This window comes from Oncorhynchus kisutch, unplaced genomic scaffold (assembly GCF_002021735.2).
Source record: "Oncorhynchus kisutch isolate 150728-3 unplaced genomic scaffold, Okis_V2 scaffold820, whole genome shotgun sequence".
NCBI classification, from domain to species: domain Eukaryota; kingdom Metazoa; phylum Chordata; class Actinopteri; order Salmoniformes; family Salmonidae; genus Oncorhynchus; species Oncorhynchus kisutch.
Window position 1 is genome coordinate 124,611 of NW_022262765.1, and position 16,347 is coordinate 140,957.

The window sequence follows — 16,347 nt, forward strand, 5'->3', positions numbered from 1 at the left end:
GTGATGGAGCGTGGAGATCTTACTGTTGTGTGGATTGGAGTGACGTCGCTTAAATTTGCATGTAGCTATTTTGGCCCCTGTGTTTACAAACAAGCTGTTTATTGAGGTTTGTGATTTCATTGAATGGGAATACAATGATGGTCTATAGGAATAATATGATGAAGTGATGATGTACATGTAGCATGTCGTCTAGCTGTCTAGTGGTCCACTAGACAATGTGTTGTGGTTGAGCAATACAGGAAGTGTCTGCTGCATCTTATCCTGCTGAGTGCATGCTCTTTACTTTTCCTTCCATTTGATCTAATGCTGGCTAACGTATTGCTAACGTGTTGCTAACGTGTTGCTGACGTGTTGCTAACGTGTTGCTGACGTTTTGCTAACGTGTTGCTAACGTGTTGTGTCTGCTTCTCTCTCTAAGTGAGATTGTGTGTGCATATATATGTGTGTGTGTTTGTGAGTGTGTGTGTCTCTCTCTCACTGGGTGTGTGTGTGTGTCTCTCTCTCTCACTGGGTGCATGTGTGTGTCTCTCTCTCACTGTGTGTGTGTGTGTGTGTGTGTGTGTGTGTGTGTGTGTGTGTGTGTGTGTGTGTGTGTGTGTGTGTGTGTGTGAGTGTGTGTGTGTGTGTGTGTGTGCGTGTGTGTGTGTGTGTGTGTGTCTCTCTCTCACTGTGTGTGTGTGTGTCTCTCTCACTGGGTGTGTGTGTGTGTCTCTCTCTCTCACTGGGTGCATGTGTGTGTCTCTCTCTCACTGTGTGTGTGTGTGTGTGTGTGTGTGTGTGTGTGTGTGTGTGTGTGTGTGTGTGTGTGTGTGTGTGTGTGTGTGTGTGTGTGTGTGTGTGTGTGTGTGTGTGTGTGTGTGTGTGTGTGTGTGTGCGTGTGTGTGTGTGTCTCTCTCTCACTGTGTGTGTGTGTGTCTCTCTCACTGGGTGCATGTGTGTGTCTCTCTCTCACTGTGTGTGTGTGTGTGTGTGTGTGTGTGTGTGTGTGTGTGTGTGTGTGTGTGTGTGTGTGTGTGTGTGTGTGTCTCTCTCTCTCACTGTGTGTGTGTGTGTCTCTCTCACTGGGTGTGTGTGTGCACATTGTGGAGCAAAGTGTGTGTAGATTTGCCTCTGTTTAACACCCCTCTTACCCCTCTCCTCCAGTACCACAGCCTCCCACTATAACCCACCAATCCCCTAAGGATTTCATCATCGACCCTCGGGAGAACATCCTCATCTACTGTGAGGCCAAAGGGAAGCCACATCCCAGGTGAGTGGAATGCTGTGTGAATAAATCCCCATGGAGACCATTACCATAGAGACCCATTGTCCGTCGCTTTAGTAACGTTTGACTGTAACACCTGACTGCACCTAACTGCCTACATTTAAGTAGAAACTCCCTCTTGAGAGTCTCTACACTCTTAGAAAAAGAAGGTGGTATCTTGAATCAAAAAGGATTATTTGGCTGTTCCCATAGGAGAACCCTTTGAAGAACCCTTTAAGGTTACAGATACACCACCTACAGTACTGACTCTCAACAAGAGGTTTCTAAACCATTAGATACACCACCTACTGTACTGACCCTCAAGAGGAGGTTTCTAAACCATTAGATACACCACCTACATTACTGACTCTCAACAAGAGGTTTCTAAACCATTAGATACACCACCTACAGTATTGACCCTCAAGAGGAGGTTTCTAAACCATTAGATACACCACCTACAGTACTGACTCTCAAGAGGAGGTTTCTAAACCATTAGATACACCACCTACAGTATTGACTCTCAAGAGGAGGTTTCTAAACCATTAGATACACAACCTACAGTCCTGACTCTCAAGATTGGGTTTCCAAATGAGTCACATGAATCCCAATGACTTGTCATCATTTTTCAGCCCTATTCCAAGTGTCAATTACGTTTTCTACTGTACTGTACTCTACTCTACTCTACTCTATTCTATTCTATTCTACTCTACTCTACTCTACTCTACTCTACTCTACTCTACTCTACTCTACTCTACTCTACTCTACTCTACTCTACTCTAGCCTACTTTAACCCTGTATGTTTCATCCAGCTTTTCCTGGACACGGAATGGGACGCATTTTGACGTGGAGAAGGACTCTAAGGTGTTGATGAAGCCGAGCTCAGGGACGCTGGTCATAGACATCAGTGGGGAGAAGGCTGAGGCCTACGAGGGGATCTACCAGTGTACCGCACGCAATGAGCACGGGACCGCTGTTTCCAACAACATCTTCATCAGACAGTCAAGTAAGAACCGTTATTTCCAACTGTTACTGAGCCTGTCTTTACCCTGAGCCTGTCTTTACCCTGAGACTGTCTTTACCCTGAGCCTGTCTTTACCCTGAGCCTGTCTTTACCCTGAGCCTGTCTTTACCCTGAGCCTGTCTTTACCCTGAGCCTGTCTTTACCCTGAGACTGTCTTTACCCTGAGCCTGTCTTTACCCTGAGACTGTTATTAACCTTAGCCAACCTTAGTACAACTCTTTTACCCTGGGATTCCAGCCATAACAAACCTACCCACTCTGTAACCTCTCCCTGAAGGGATGAGGAATCTGTATTGAACAAGTATTATAATCAGCAGATCTTTTCAAAGTCTTTGCAGATTAGAGTTAAGCATTCTGATATTTTAAAGACATAACTCCCTGTTGAACATTTTAAACAGGGCCCCTCCTTCCCTGTTGAACATTTTAAACAGGGCCCCTCCTTCCCTGTTGAACATTTTAAACAGGGCCCCTCCCTCCCTGTTGAACATTTTAAACAGGGCCCCTCCCTCCCTGTTGAACATTTTAAACCTGGCCCCTCCCTCCCTGTTGAACATTTTAAACAGGGCCCCTCCCTCCCTGTTGAACATTTTAAACAGGGCCCCTCCCTCCCTGTTGAATATTTTAAACCTGGCCCCTCCCTCCCTGTTGAACATTTTAAACAGGGCCCCTCCCTCCCTGTTGAACATTTTAAACAGGGCCCCTCCCTCCCTGTTGAACATTTTAAACAGGGCCCCTCCCTCCCTGTTGAACATTTTAAACAGGGCCCCTCCCTCCCTGTTGAACATTTTAAACCTGGCCCCTCCCTCCCTGTTGAACATTTTAAACAGGGCCCCTCCCTCCCTGTTGAACATTTTAAACAGGGCCCCTCCCTCCCTGTTGAACATTTTAAACAGGGCCCCTCCTTCCCTGTTGAACATTTTAAACAGGGCCCCTCCCTCCCTGTTGAACATTTTAAACAGGGCCCCTCCTTCCCTGTTGAACATTTTAAACAGGGCCCCTCCTTCCCTGTTGAACATTTTAAACAGGGCCCCTCCTTCCCTGTTGAACATTTTAAACAGGGCCCCTCCCTCCCTGTTGAACATTTTAAACAGGGCCCCTCCTTCCCTGTTGAACATTTTAAACAGGGCCCCTCCCTCCCTGTTGAACATTTTAAACAGGGCCCCTCCCTCCCTGTTGAACATTTTAAACCTGGCCCCTCCCTCCCTGTTGAACATTTTAAACAGGGCCCCTCCCTCCCTGTTGAACATTTTAAACAGGGCCCCTCCCTCCCTGTTGAACATTTTAAACAGGGCCCCTCCTTCCCTGTTGAACATTTTAAACAGGGCCCCTCCCTCCCTGTTGAACATTTTCAACAGGGCCCCTCCCTCCCTGTTGAACATTTTAAACAAGGCCCCTCCCTCCCTGTTGAACATTTTAAACAGGGCCCCTCCCTCCCTGTTGAACATTTTAAACAGGGCCCCTCCCTCCCTGTTGAACATTTTCACAGGGCCCTTACCTCCAATTTTCCCTGTTGTACATTTTACACTGGGCCCCTACCTCACTGCTGTATGTCTGTTTATGTGACACAGGGTCCCCCTTGTGGTCGAAGGAGAGGAAAGAGGCAATCATGGTACAGGTGGGAGTGTCTCTGGTGCTGCAGTGTCGACCGCCTGCAGGCCTGCCCCCTCCCATCATCTTCTGGATGGACAACAGTAAGTCTTCAAGGGGATTCATACATTTCTACACATTGTGTGTTGGTTTACATCCAGACAGTACGCTGTAAAGTCCACTTCTAGAAGTCATATTGCCGGACTGTGTTCTGAGATTATATAGGGGCTGTTTTTGGTTGTCAGTAAGCATAAATATTTAGTGTAATTGTATACAGCCACTGCCTGTTCACCCTGCTATCATCCAGAAGGCGAGGTCAGTACAGGTGCATCAAAGCAGGGACCGAAAGACTGAAAAACAGCTACTATCTCAAGGCCATCAGACTGTTAAACAGCCACCACTAACATTGAGTGGCTGCTGCCATACATGTAAACATGTATTACTAGCCTCTTTAAACAATGCCACTTAATATAATGTTTACATACCCTACATTACTCATCTCATATGTATATACTGTACTCGATACCATCTACTGCATCTTGCCATCTTTATGTAATACATGTATCACTAGCCACTTTAAACTATGCCACTTTTATGTTTACATACCCTACATTACTCATCTCATATGTATATACTGTACTCTATACCATCTACTGCATCTTGCCTATGCCGTTCTGTATCATCACTCATTCATATATCTTTATGTACATATTCTTTATCCCTTTACACCTGTGTGTATAAGGTAGTAGTTGTGGAATTGTTAGGTTAGATTACTCGTTGGTTGTTACTGCATTGTCGGAACTAGAAGCACAAGCATTTCTCTACACTCGCATTAACATCTGCTAACCATGTGTATGTGACAAATAAAATTTTATTTGATGTGTAACATATTTTATGTGATACATCATCTCTCCTCTTCCTCTTCCTCTCCTTCCCCCCTCCCTCACAGACTTCCAGCGCCTGCCTCAGAACACGCGTGTGTCCCAGGCGTTAAACGGAGACCTGTACTTCTCTAACGTCCTATTGGACGACACCAGGAACGACTACATCTGTTACGCCCGTTTCCCTCACACACAGACCATCCAGCAGAAACAACCCATCACTGTCAAAGTCCTGGACAGTAAGTGTCCATCCCACTCAGCACAGAGGCGTTTAACCAGTCCCAGTGGGTTACTACACCTGAGTGTCCATCCCACTCAGCACAGAGGCTTTTAACCAGTCCCAATGGGTTCCTACACCTGAGTGTCCATCCCACTCAGCACAGAGGCGTTTAACCAGTCCCAGTGGGTTCCTACACCTGAGTGTCCATCCCACTCAGCACAGAGGCTTTTAACCAGTCCCAGTGGGTTCCTACACCTGAGTGTCCATCCCACTCAGCACAGAGGCTTTTAACCAGTCCCAGTGGGTTCCTACACCTGAGTGTCCATCCCACTCAGCACAGAGGCGTTTAACCAGTCCCAGTGGGTTCCTACACCTGAGTGTCCATCCCACTCAGCACAGAGGCGTTTAACCAGTCCCAGTGGGTTCCTACACCTGAGTGTCCATCCCACTCAGCACAGAGGCTTTTAACCAGTCCCAGTGGGTTCCTACACCTGAGTGTCCATCCCACTCAGCACAGAGGCGTTTAACCAGTCCCAGTGGGTTCCTACACCTGAGTGTCCATCCCACTCAGCACAGAGGCGTTTAACCAGTCCCAGTGGGTTCCTACACCTGAGTGTCCATCCCACTCAGCACAGAGGCTTTTAACCAGTCCCAGTGGGTTCCTACACCTGAGTGTCCATCCCACTCAGCACAGAGGCTTTTAACCAGTCCCAGTGCGTTCCTACACCTGAGTGTCCATCCCACTCAGCACAGAGGCTTTTAACCAGTCCCAGTGGATTCCTACACCTGAGTGTCCATCCCACTCAGCACAGAGGCGTTTAACCAGTCCCAGTGGGTTCCTACACCTGAGTGTCCATCCCACTCAGCACAGAGGCGTTTAACCAGTCCCAGTGGGTTCCTACACCTGAGTGTCCATCCCACTCAGCACAGAGGCTTTTAACCAGACCCAGTGGGTTCCTACACCTGAGATGTTTACTGATCTGTAAGGGAGAAGCTCCACCTCTACACTGCTTATACATATTGATGCCCTTCAGATCTGCAAATAAGGGTTAGGGCCAAGGAGAAGGGAGCCTTGGGCTGTCCCTGGGTCCTCCTTCCCTGAGTTGTCTGGTCCTATCTGAGTGTTAGCGGACACCGTGACATTAGGTCATTGTATGTTTTCATATTTCTGTGCATCTTCACATTGCCTTGTTATGCAATATTTTAGTATAGTGATAATTTTATATTTTGTAATACTCATCATTCTAAAGTGTGATGCATTTTTGAACTGTCCTTTCATGTTGTTGTTGATATTTGTTTGTTGATATTTGTTTGATGATATTTGTTTGTTGTTTGTTGATATGTGTTTGTTGTTTGTTGATATTTGTTTGTTGATATTTGTTTGATGATATTTGTTTGTTGTTTGTTGATATTTGTTTGTTGTTTGATGATATTTGTTTGTTGTTTGTTGATATTTGTTTGATGATATTTGTTTGTTGTTTGTTGATATTTGTTTGTTGTTTGATGATATTTGTTTGTTGTTTGTTGATATTTGTTTGTTGATATTTGTTTGTTGATATTTGTTTGATGATGTTTGTTTGATGATGTTTGTTTGATGACATCCCTTCCTCTAACTGAATCTCCTCCTGGTTGTTCCCTGTAGATGTCTGTGTAGCACCTCTAACTGAATCTCCTCCTGGTTGTTCCCTGTAGATGTCTGTGTAGCACCTCTAACTGAATCTCCTCCTGGTTGTTCCCTGTAGATGTCTGTGTAGCACCTCTAACTGAATCTCCTCCTGGTTGTTCCCTGTAGATGTCTGTGTAGCACCTCTAACTGAATCTCCTCCTGGTTGTTCCCTGTAGATGTCTGTGTAGCACCTCTAACTGAATCTCCTCCTGGTTGTTCCCTGTAGATATCTGTGTAGCACCTCTAACTGAATCTCCTCCTGGTTGTTCCCTGTAGATGTCTGTGTAGCACCTCTAACTGAATCTCCTCCTGGTTGTTCCCTGTAGATGTCTGTGTAGCACCTCTAACTGAATCTCCTCCTGGTTGTTCCCTGTAGATGTCTGTGTAGCACCTCTAACTGAATCTCCTCCTGGTTGTTCCCTGTAGATGTCTGTGTAGCACCTCTAACTGAATCTCCTCCTGGTTGTTCCCTGTAGATGTCTGTGTAGCACCTCTAACTGAATCTCCTCCTGGTTGTTCCCTGTAGATGTCTGTGTAGCACCTCTAACTGAATCTCCTCCTGGTTGTTCCCTGTAGATGTCTGTGTAGCACCTCTAACTGAATCTCCTCCTGGTTGTTCCCTGTAGATGTCTGTGTAGCACCTCTAACTGAATCTCCTCCTGGTTGTTCCCTGTAGATGTCTGTGTAGCACCTCTAACTGAATCTCCTCCTGGTTGTTCCCTGTAGATGTCTGTGTAGCACCTCTAACTGAATCTCCTCCTGGTTGTTCCCTGTAGATGTCTGTGTAGCACCTCTAACTGAATCTCCTCCTGGTTGTTCCCTGTAGATGTCTGTGTAGCACCTCTAACTGAATCTCCTCCTGGTTGTTCCCTGTAGATGTCTGTGTAGCACCTCTAACTGAATCTCCTCCTGGTTGTTCCCTGTAGATGTCTGTGTAGCACCTCTAACTGAATCTCCTCCTGGTTGTTCCCTGTAGATGTCTGTGTAGCACCTCTAACTGAATCTCCTCCTGGTTGTTCCCTGTAGATGTCTGTGTAGCACCTCTAACTGAATCTCCTCCTGGTTGTTCCCTGTAGATGTCTGTGTAGCACCTCTAACTGAATCTCCTCCTGGTTGTTCCCTGTAGATGTCTGTGTAGCACCTCTAACTGAATCTCCTCCTGGTTGTTCCCTGTAGATGTCTGTGTAGCACCTCTAACTGAATCTCCTCCTGGTTGTTCCCTGTAGATGTCTGTGTAGCACCTCTAACTGAATCTCCTCCTGGTTGTTCCCTGTAGATGTCTATGTAGCACCTCTAACTGAATCTCCTCCTGGTTGTTCCCTGTAGATGTCTGTGTAGCACCTCTAACTGAATATCCTCCTGGTTGATCCCTGTAGATGTCTAAGTAGCACCTCTAACTGAATCTCCCCCTGGTTGTTCCCTGTAGATGTCTATGTAGCACTGCATGCTCATGATGTTCTGATTGATTTTTACAGTGGATGCAATCAATGAAACTGTGGCAGATATGTACAATTATACGAACAATTTATTTGTTGGTGAGTGCTGGTTTACCCCCTTATCCCAAAGTGAACCCAGCCCCATCCCAACTCCTCATTTTATTCTAACCTACCTGGACTATACCTGACCCACCTGACTCCAAAACCTGTAGTATAACCTACCTGGACTATACCTGACCCACCTGACTCCAACTCCTGTAGTATAACCTACCTGGACTATACCTGACCCACCTGACTCCAACACCTGTAGTATAACCTACCTGGAATATACCTGACCCACCTGACTCCAACACCTGTAGTATAACCTACCTGACCCACCTGACTCCAACACCTGTAGTAAAACCTACCTGGAATATACCTGACCCACCTGACTCCAACACCTGTAGTATAACCTACCTGACCCAAATGACTCCAACACCTGTAGTATAACCTACCTGGAATATACCTGACCCACCTGACTCCAACACCTGTAGTATAACCTACCTGGAATATACCTGACCCACCTGACTCCAACACCTGTAGTATAACCTACCTGGACTATACCTGACCCACCTGACTCCAACTCCTGTAGTATAACCTACCTGACCCACCTGACTCCAACACCTGTAGTATAACCCACCTGACCCACCTGACTCCAACACCTGTAGTATAACCTACCTGGACTATACCTGACCCACCTGACTCCAACTCCTGTAGTATAACCTACCTGACCCACCTGACTCCAACACCTGTAGTATGACCCGCCTGACTCCAACACCTGTAGTATAACCCACCTGACCCACCTGACTCCAACACCTGTAGTATAACCTACCTGGAATATACCTGACCCACCTGACTCCAACACCTGTAGTATAACCTACCTGGAATATACCTGACCCACCTGACTCCAACACCTGTAGTATAACCTACCTGACCCACCTGACTCCAACACCTGTAGTATAACCTACCTGGACTATACCTGACCCACCTGACTCCAACACCTGTAGTATAACCTACCTGGAATATACCTGACCCACCTGACTCCAACACCTGTAGTATAACCTACCTGACCCACCTGACTCCAACACCTGTAGTATAACCTACCTGGACTATACCTGACCTGATCATCTACTCCCAACCTCATCCTGTGTGACTAAATTCACATTGATAGCATAATATAACAAAATAACATCAAACAATGTTAATTATATTCCATAACCAAATCCTCTCCCTTTACCCTGTACTGTGTTAACTTAGCTTACCTTCTTACTTAGAAAACCAAATTCCTAAAAGGTGGATTCATTTGTAGGAAACCCATCAAGAAAAATAAACCAATCAAATCCATTTTCTTTACTGAAATGAATGTTCCTTTCTTTGGATGGGCATTCATCTACTAATGTTAACCAATGGGCATTCATCTACTAATGTTAACCAATGGGCATTCATCTACTAACGTTAACCAATGGGCATTCATCTACTAATGTTAACCAATGGGCATTCATCTACTAATGTTAACCAATGGGCATTCATCTACTAATGTTAACCAATGGGCATTCATCTACTAACGTTAACCAATGGGCATTCATCTACTAATGTTAACCAATGGGCATTCATCTACTAACGTTAACCAATGGGCATTCATCTACTAACGTTAACCAATGGGCATTCATCTACTAATGTTAACCAATGGGCATTCATCTACTAATGTTAACCAATGGGCATTCATCTACTAACGTTAACCAATGGGCATTCATCTACTAACGTTAACCAATGGGCATTCATCTACTAATGTTAACCAATGGGCATTCATCTACTAATGTTAACCAATGGGCATTCATCTACTAACGTTAACCAATGGGCATTCATCTACTAATGTTAACCAATGGGCATTCATCTACTAATGTTAACCAATGGGCATTCATCTACTAATGTTAACCAATGGGCATTCATCTACTAATGTTAACCAATGGGCATTCATCTACTAACGTTAACCAATGGGCATTCATCTACTAATGTTAACCAATGGGCATTCATCTACTAATGTTAACCAATGGGCATTCATCTACTAATGTTAACCAATGGGCATTCATCTACTAATGTTAACCAATGGGCATTCATCTACTAACGTTAAACAATGGGCATTCATCTACTAATGTTAACCAATGGGCATTCATCTACTAATGTTAACCAATGGGCATTCATCTACTAATGTTAACCAATGGGCATTCATCTACTAACGTTAACCAATGGGCATTCATCTACTAATGTTAACCAATGGGCATTCATCTACTAATGTTAACCAATGGGCATTCATCTACTAATGTTAACCAATGGGCATTCATCTACTAATGTTAACCAATGGGCATTCATCTACTAATGTTAACCAATGGGCATTCATCTACTAATGTTAACCAATGGGCATTCATCTACAAACATTAACCAATGGGCATTCATCTACTAATGTTAACCAATGGGCATTCATCTACTAACGTTAACCATAAGCTTCCCATTCGTTAAGCATTATTCATAGTAAAAAGGATGCTCCTCCTAGTTTAAATTCAACACATAAACCAATAGTTAGATGATGAAATCCAAAATGAAGCACACAGCATACAGAACTAGTATGATGAAACTCTTGCATGAGACGTATACAGTATTTTCTATCTCTCTCATCTAGATCTTTCCATGTTCTTTTAATGTAAGTCTCTGACCCTGAAAAAGGCACGCATGGAAAGATCATTGAACACAATCTGTGTTCTGTCCATCCAATCAGCGGTTCACGTCAATGTGTTGTATACAACACATTCCCCCCAGCTCTACTCACTCAATCTAGTCTCATTGTAAATTTACCCGCAAGAGATTTTCCAAGACCTTTCAGTAAGGGCTTGCTTAGGGCTAAACATGTCAAAATCATAGCAGCCGTAGCTAGCTTATGGCTAAAATCTGTCATGTGATTATATCGAGGAAGGATACTAAGGGAGAAATCCTAGATCCCTTGGTTGTCGTGGCAACAGATTGACGACTGGACGGCCTGTCTCTCCAGGTGTTGTGTGTCTACTTTAGACCAGTGGCCCTATATAGTGCACTATGGGGAAAGGGGAGCCATTTGGGAAGCAGCCTGTGAAAGGGCCAACGCCTGGCTACAGTTAACTCATTATATATCCACTACCACAGTCCATAACAGCACGGGATATTACTACTATCCTATAATAGTCTATATGCCGCTGGTGCTGGACTACTGGCTCTACGAACTGAATGGTCACAGCTAGCTACAGACAGTTATACCCTTTCCACAATCCAGCAGCTATATTTACCCACCACCCAGGTCAGAGAAGTACTATTTAACTTGGCTCAGCTCGGCTTGGCTCAGCTCGGCTTGGCTCAGTAGTGTGAACAGGGTATAGGAACGTGTGGTTCTGGTGCTGAGATGATTGTGTTTCCTGTCCTGTTCTCCAGACAGTCCATCGGGGGAGCGGCGACCCAGCTTCATGGCTCCTCTGGGGCAGAGCAGCACCCAGATGGCCCTGAGGGGAGGGGTTCTGGAGCTAGAGTGTATCGCTGAAGGACTGTAAGTACGCCCACAACACTGCATGAACAATGCTGCATGAACAACACTGCATGAACAACACTGCATGAACAACACTGCATGAACAACACTGCATGAACAACACTGCATGAACAACGCTGCATGAACAACACTGCATGAACAACACTGCATGAACAACACTGCATGAACAACGCTGCATGAACAACACTGCATGAACAACGCTGCATGAACAAGGTTTTTACTTCTGTTTTTGCACAAGGGCAGGTTGGTTTGTTTAATCTTTGTATGTGACATTCAGCAATACTACTTTGTTGCCTTGTCAAGACAACATCATGTCTTCTATTGCAAAATCAGGCTGGTTACCTAGACAACATTGGACTAGCTGTCTGTCTGTTCTTTTGGGGAGAGGACAATACACAGATATTGGTAAGTGATTTATTTAGTTGTTGTTTCTGCTAGTCCGACTCCGGAGGTGTCCTGGTATAAGGAGAGTGGCGATCTTCCTAGCAGCCGGATGTCCTTCCACAACTTCCAGAAGACGTTGAAGATCGCAGATGTGATGGAGGCGGACGCCGGGGACTACCGCTGCACGGCCAAGAACAGCCTAGGCTCCGCCCATCACACCATCAAAGTCAACGTCAAAGGTCTGTGACACAAAGAAGAGTTGGGACTAGATGGAATATGTGGAGAAATGTTCCTAACACTCCTAGTACCTTTACAGTGTTGTGGATTTTAAAAGGGGTATTCTATAGGTCTGTCCCTCTCTCTCTCTGACTCTCATCCCCCCCCTTCCCCCCCAGCGGCTCCGTTCTGGATCAGTGCCCCCAGGAACCTGATCCTGGCCCCGGAGGAGACGGGCATCCTCACCTGCAGGGTCAGTGGAGACCCCAAGCCCCAAATCGCCTGGTCCGTCAACGGAGTCCCCATCAAAGGTGAGTCTAGTCCACTTCCACCCCAGACTGAGGCTCAATGGAACGAATCCTAACTGGAGAAATGCACACTGAAGCGTACATTTACATTTTAGTCATTTAGAAAACGCTCTTATCCAGAGAGATGTGTAGTCAGTGTGTTTCACTTATGTAGGTAGAACAGCAGCAGAGCTCATATACTATTGCATAAATCATTCATTGATGTCAATGAGGGATTTGCACAAAATATGGTGCTGCGCGCAAGTAGAGTATCCAATCAAATTAGGATTCATCCCCTATGTGGGCAGAGCACACATCTATACGATGTTACCTCTCAACTATGAACATCCAGATGTGCAGGAGGAAGAGTGAGCAGAGGATTGAATGTGTGACATACTGTATATCTAGCCTGTGATCCCCTTGATAGACTCTCCAAAGGACACGAGTCGGAAGGTGGAGGACGACACAGTGATTCTGAGCGACGTCCAGACCGGCTCCAGCGCTGTCTACCAGTGCAACGCCTCCAATGAGTTTGGCTACCTGCTGGCTAATGCTTTTGTCAATGTGCTCGGTGAGTCTCTGGAAACACAACCATTGAATCTGCCTTTTAGAATCAGAATATTGAGTCAATAAACAAATAAAACTCTAAACTCTGGAGCTTTACAACTCTTGAACATTGTTGTGGCCAATGACAGCATTTTGTGTTCTCTGCATCATTCTCATGTCACGTTATGGTTTAGTAATCATTATCAATATGATTTGTTTCTGTTTTCAGCCGAAGCACCAAGGGTGTTGACTCCCCCCAACAATGTGTACCAGGTCATCACCAACAATCCTGCCTTCCTGGACTGTGCCTCGTTCGGCTCGCCCATACCAGCCATCACATGGTTAGTCCATCTGGCTCTAAGTCTTGCAAGCCAGTCAGCCAGACTCTCACAAGCTAGTCAGCCAGACTTTAAGTTTCACAAGCCAGTCAACCAGACTATAGTCTCACAAGCCAGTCAGCCAGACTCTCACAAGCTAGTCAGCCAGACTTTAAGTTTCACAAGCCAGTCAGCCAGACTATAGTCTCACAAGCCAGTCAGCCAGACTCTCACAAGCTAGTCAGCCAGACTTTAAGTTTCACAAGCCAGTCAGCCAGACTATAGTCTCACAAGCAGTCAGCCAGACTCTCACAAGCTAGTCAGCCAGACTTTAAGTTTCACAAGCCAGTCAGCCAGACTCTAGTCTCACAAGCCAGCCAGCCAGACTCTAGTCTCACAAGCCAGCAGCCAGACTCTAGTCTCACAAGCCAGTCAGCCAGACTCTAGTCTCACAAGCCAGCCAGCCAGACTCTAGTCTCACAAGCCAGTCAGCCAGACTCTAGTCTCATAAGCCAGCCAGTCAGACTCTAGTCTCATAAGCCAGCCAGTCAGACTCTAGTCTCACAAGCCAGCCAGACAGACTCTAGTCTCACAAGCCAGCCAGTCAGACTCTAGTCTCACAAGCCAGCCAGCCAGCCAGACTCTAGTCTCACAAGCCAGCCAGTCAGACTCTAGTCTCAAAAGCCAGCCAGTCAGACTCTAGTCTCAAAAGCCACTCTGTTAGACTCTAGTCTCACAGCCAGTCAGTCAGATTCTAGTCTCACAAGCCAGCCAGCCAGACTCTAGTCTCACAAGCCAGTCAGTCAGTCAGTCTCCCATCTTGTTATAAAGATCTCTATCTCCCGATCTATCTCTAGTGGTTGCCCAGTAGCTTTTCCACAATCTCAAAAACCTTCTCACAAGAGACACCCCTTAGGATGTTGTAAAGGGCACTCTGTTAACACCTCTCTGTTAACACCACTCGGTTACTAACACCTCTCTGGTTAACACCACTCTGTTATTAACATCATTCTGTTAACACCACACTGTTAACACCTCTCTGTTAACACCTCTCTGTTAACTCCACTCTGTTAACACCACTCTGTTAACACCTCTCTGTTAACACCTCTCTGTTAAACACTCTCTGTTAACTCCACTCTGTTAACACCACTCTGTTAACACCACTCGTGTTAACACCTCTCTGTTAACACCACTCTGTTAACACCTCTCTGTTAACACCTCTCTGTTAACACCTCTCTGTTAACTCCACTCTGTTAACACCACTCTGTTAACCCACTGTGTTAACACCTCTCTGTTAACACCTCTCTGTTAATTCCCACTCTGTTAACACCTCTTTGTTAACACCTCTCTATTAACACCTCTCGGTTAACACCACTCTGTTAACACCTCTCTGTTAACACACTCTGTTAAGACCTCTCTGTTAACACCCCTCTGTTAACTCCACTCTGTTAACTCCACTCTGTTAACTCTACTCTGTTAAACACCTCTCTGTTAACAACTCTCTGTTAACACCTCTCTGTTAACTCCACTCTGTTAACTCCTCTCTGTTAACTCCTCTCTGTTAACACCTCTCTGTTAACACCTCTCTGTTTACACCTCTCTGTTAACTCCACTCTGTTAACACCACTCTATTAACACCTCTCTGTTAACACCACTCTGTTAACACCTCACTGTTAACTCCACTCTGTTAACTCCTCTCTGTTAACTCCTCTCTGTTAACACCTCTCTGTTAACACCTCTCTGTTTACACCTCTCTGTTAACTCCACTCTGTTAACACCACTCTGTTAACACCTCTCTGTTAACACCACTCTGTTAACACCTCTCTGTTAACACCACTCTGTTAACACCACTGCACTTCCTAATGGAGTTCACTGAGGCTAGTGTGATTGTGAACAGAGGGCTGTTAATGAATATCACACAGTGTCCCGTAAAGTCCTCCAGTCACAAACTGTTCAACATGATCTTCTCATAAAGAACTGAGCTGATGAATAACTACATTCATAAAGTCTCACAGGGACCTAGTGTTCTAATGCAGTGACCTAGTGTTTCCTCTGCAGGTTTAAGGACAGCCAGACCAGTATCCTGAATAGAGACCCATATGTGATCCATAATAACGGTACCTTAGAGATCAACGTAGCCCAGTCCCTGAACAGTGGCAAATCACCTGTATAGCCTCCAACAACCTGGGAACCAGGGAGAACCATGTCTACTTGGAGGTCAAAGGTCAGACAAGCCTGCTTATAACCTGATTATAATGCTTTGTGAATGTAGTTATAGAAACTTATGGATGTATTTATAGATGTTATCATTTTTATTTTACCTTTATTTAACAAGGCAAGTCAGTTAAGAACAGATTCTTATTTTCAATGACAGCCTAGGAATAGTGGGTTAACTGCCTTGTTCAGGGCAAAACCAGCTCGGGGATTCAATCTTGCAACCTTCCGGTTACTAGTCCAACTCTCTAACCACTAGGCTACCTGACGCCCCGATCTATTTATAGATGTTATAATGCTTTACGAATATCATTATAGACACATATAATGCATTATGAATGTAGTTATCGAAATGTATAATGCATTATGAATGCAGTTATGGGCACTTATAATACGTCATGAATGTAGTTATAGACACTTATAATACGTCATGAATGTAGTTATAGATGTTATAATGCATTATGGATGTAGTTATAGATGTTATAATGCATTATGGATGTAGTTATAGATGTTATAATGCATTATGGATGTAGTTATAGATGTTATAATGCATTATGGATGTAGTTATAGATGTTATAATGCATTATGGATGTAGTTATAGATGTTATAATGCATTATGAATGTAGTTCTAGATGTTATAATGCAATATTAAGAGGGTATTTATATGAAGTGTAACCATATATGTGTTTATTGTCCTTCAGAGCCGACGAGGATCCTGGCCCC

General features: G+C 44.9%; 1 pseudogene; it reads left to right on the forward strand.

The window, feature by feature from the left end:
- Positions 1 to 15,634, forward strand: part of LOC109880258 (neuronal cell adhesion molecule-like) — a 90,943-nt pseudogene extending 75,309 nt beyond the window's left edge.
- Positions 15,635 to 16,347: the final 713 nt, after the last annotated feature.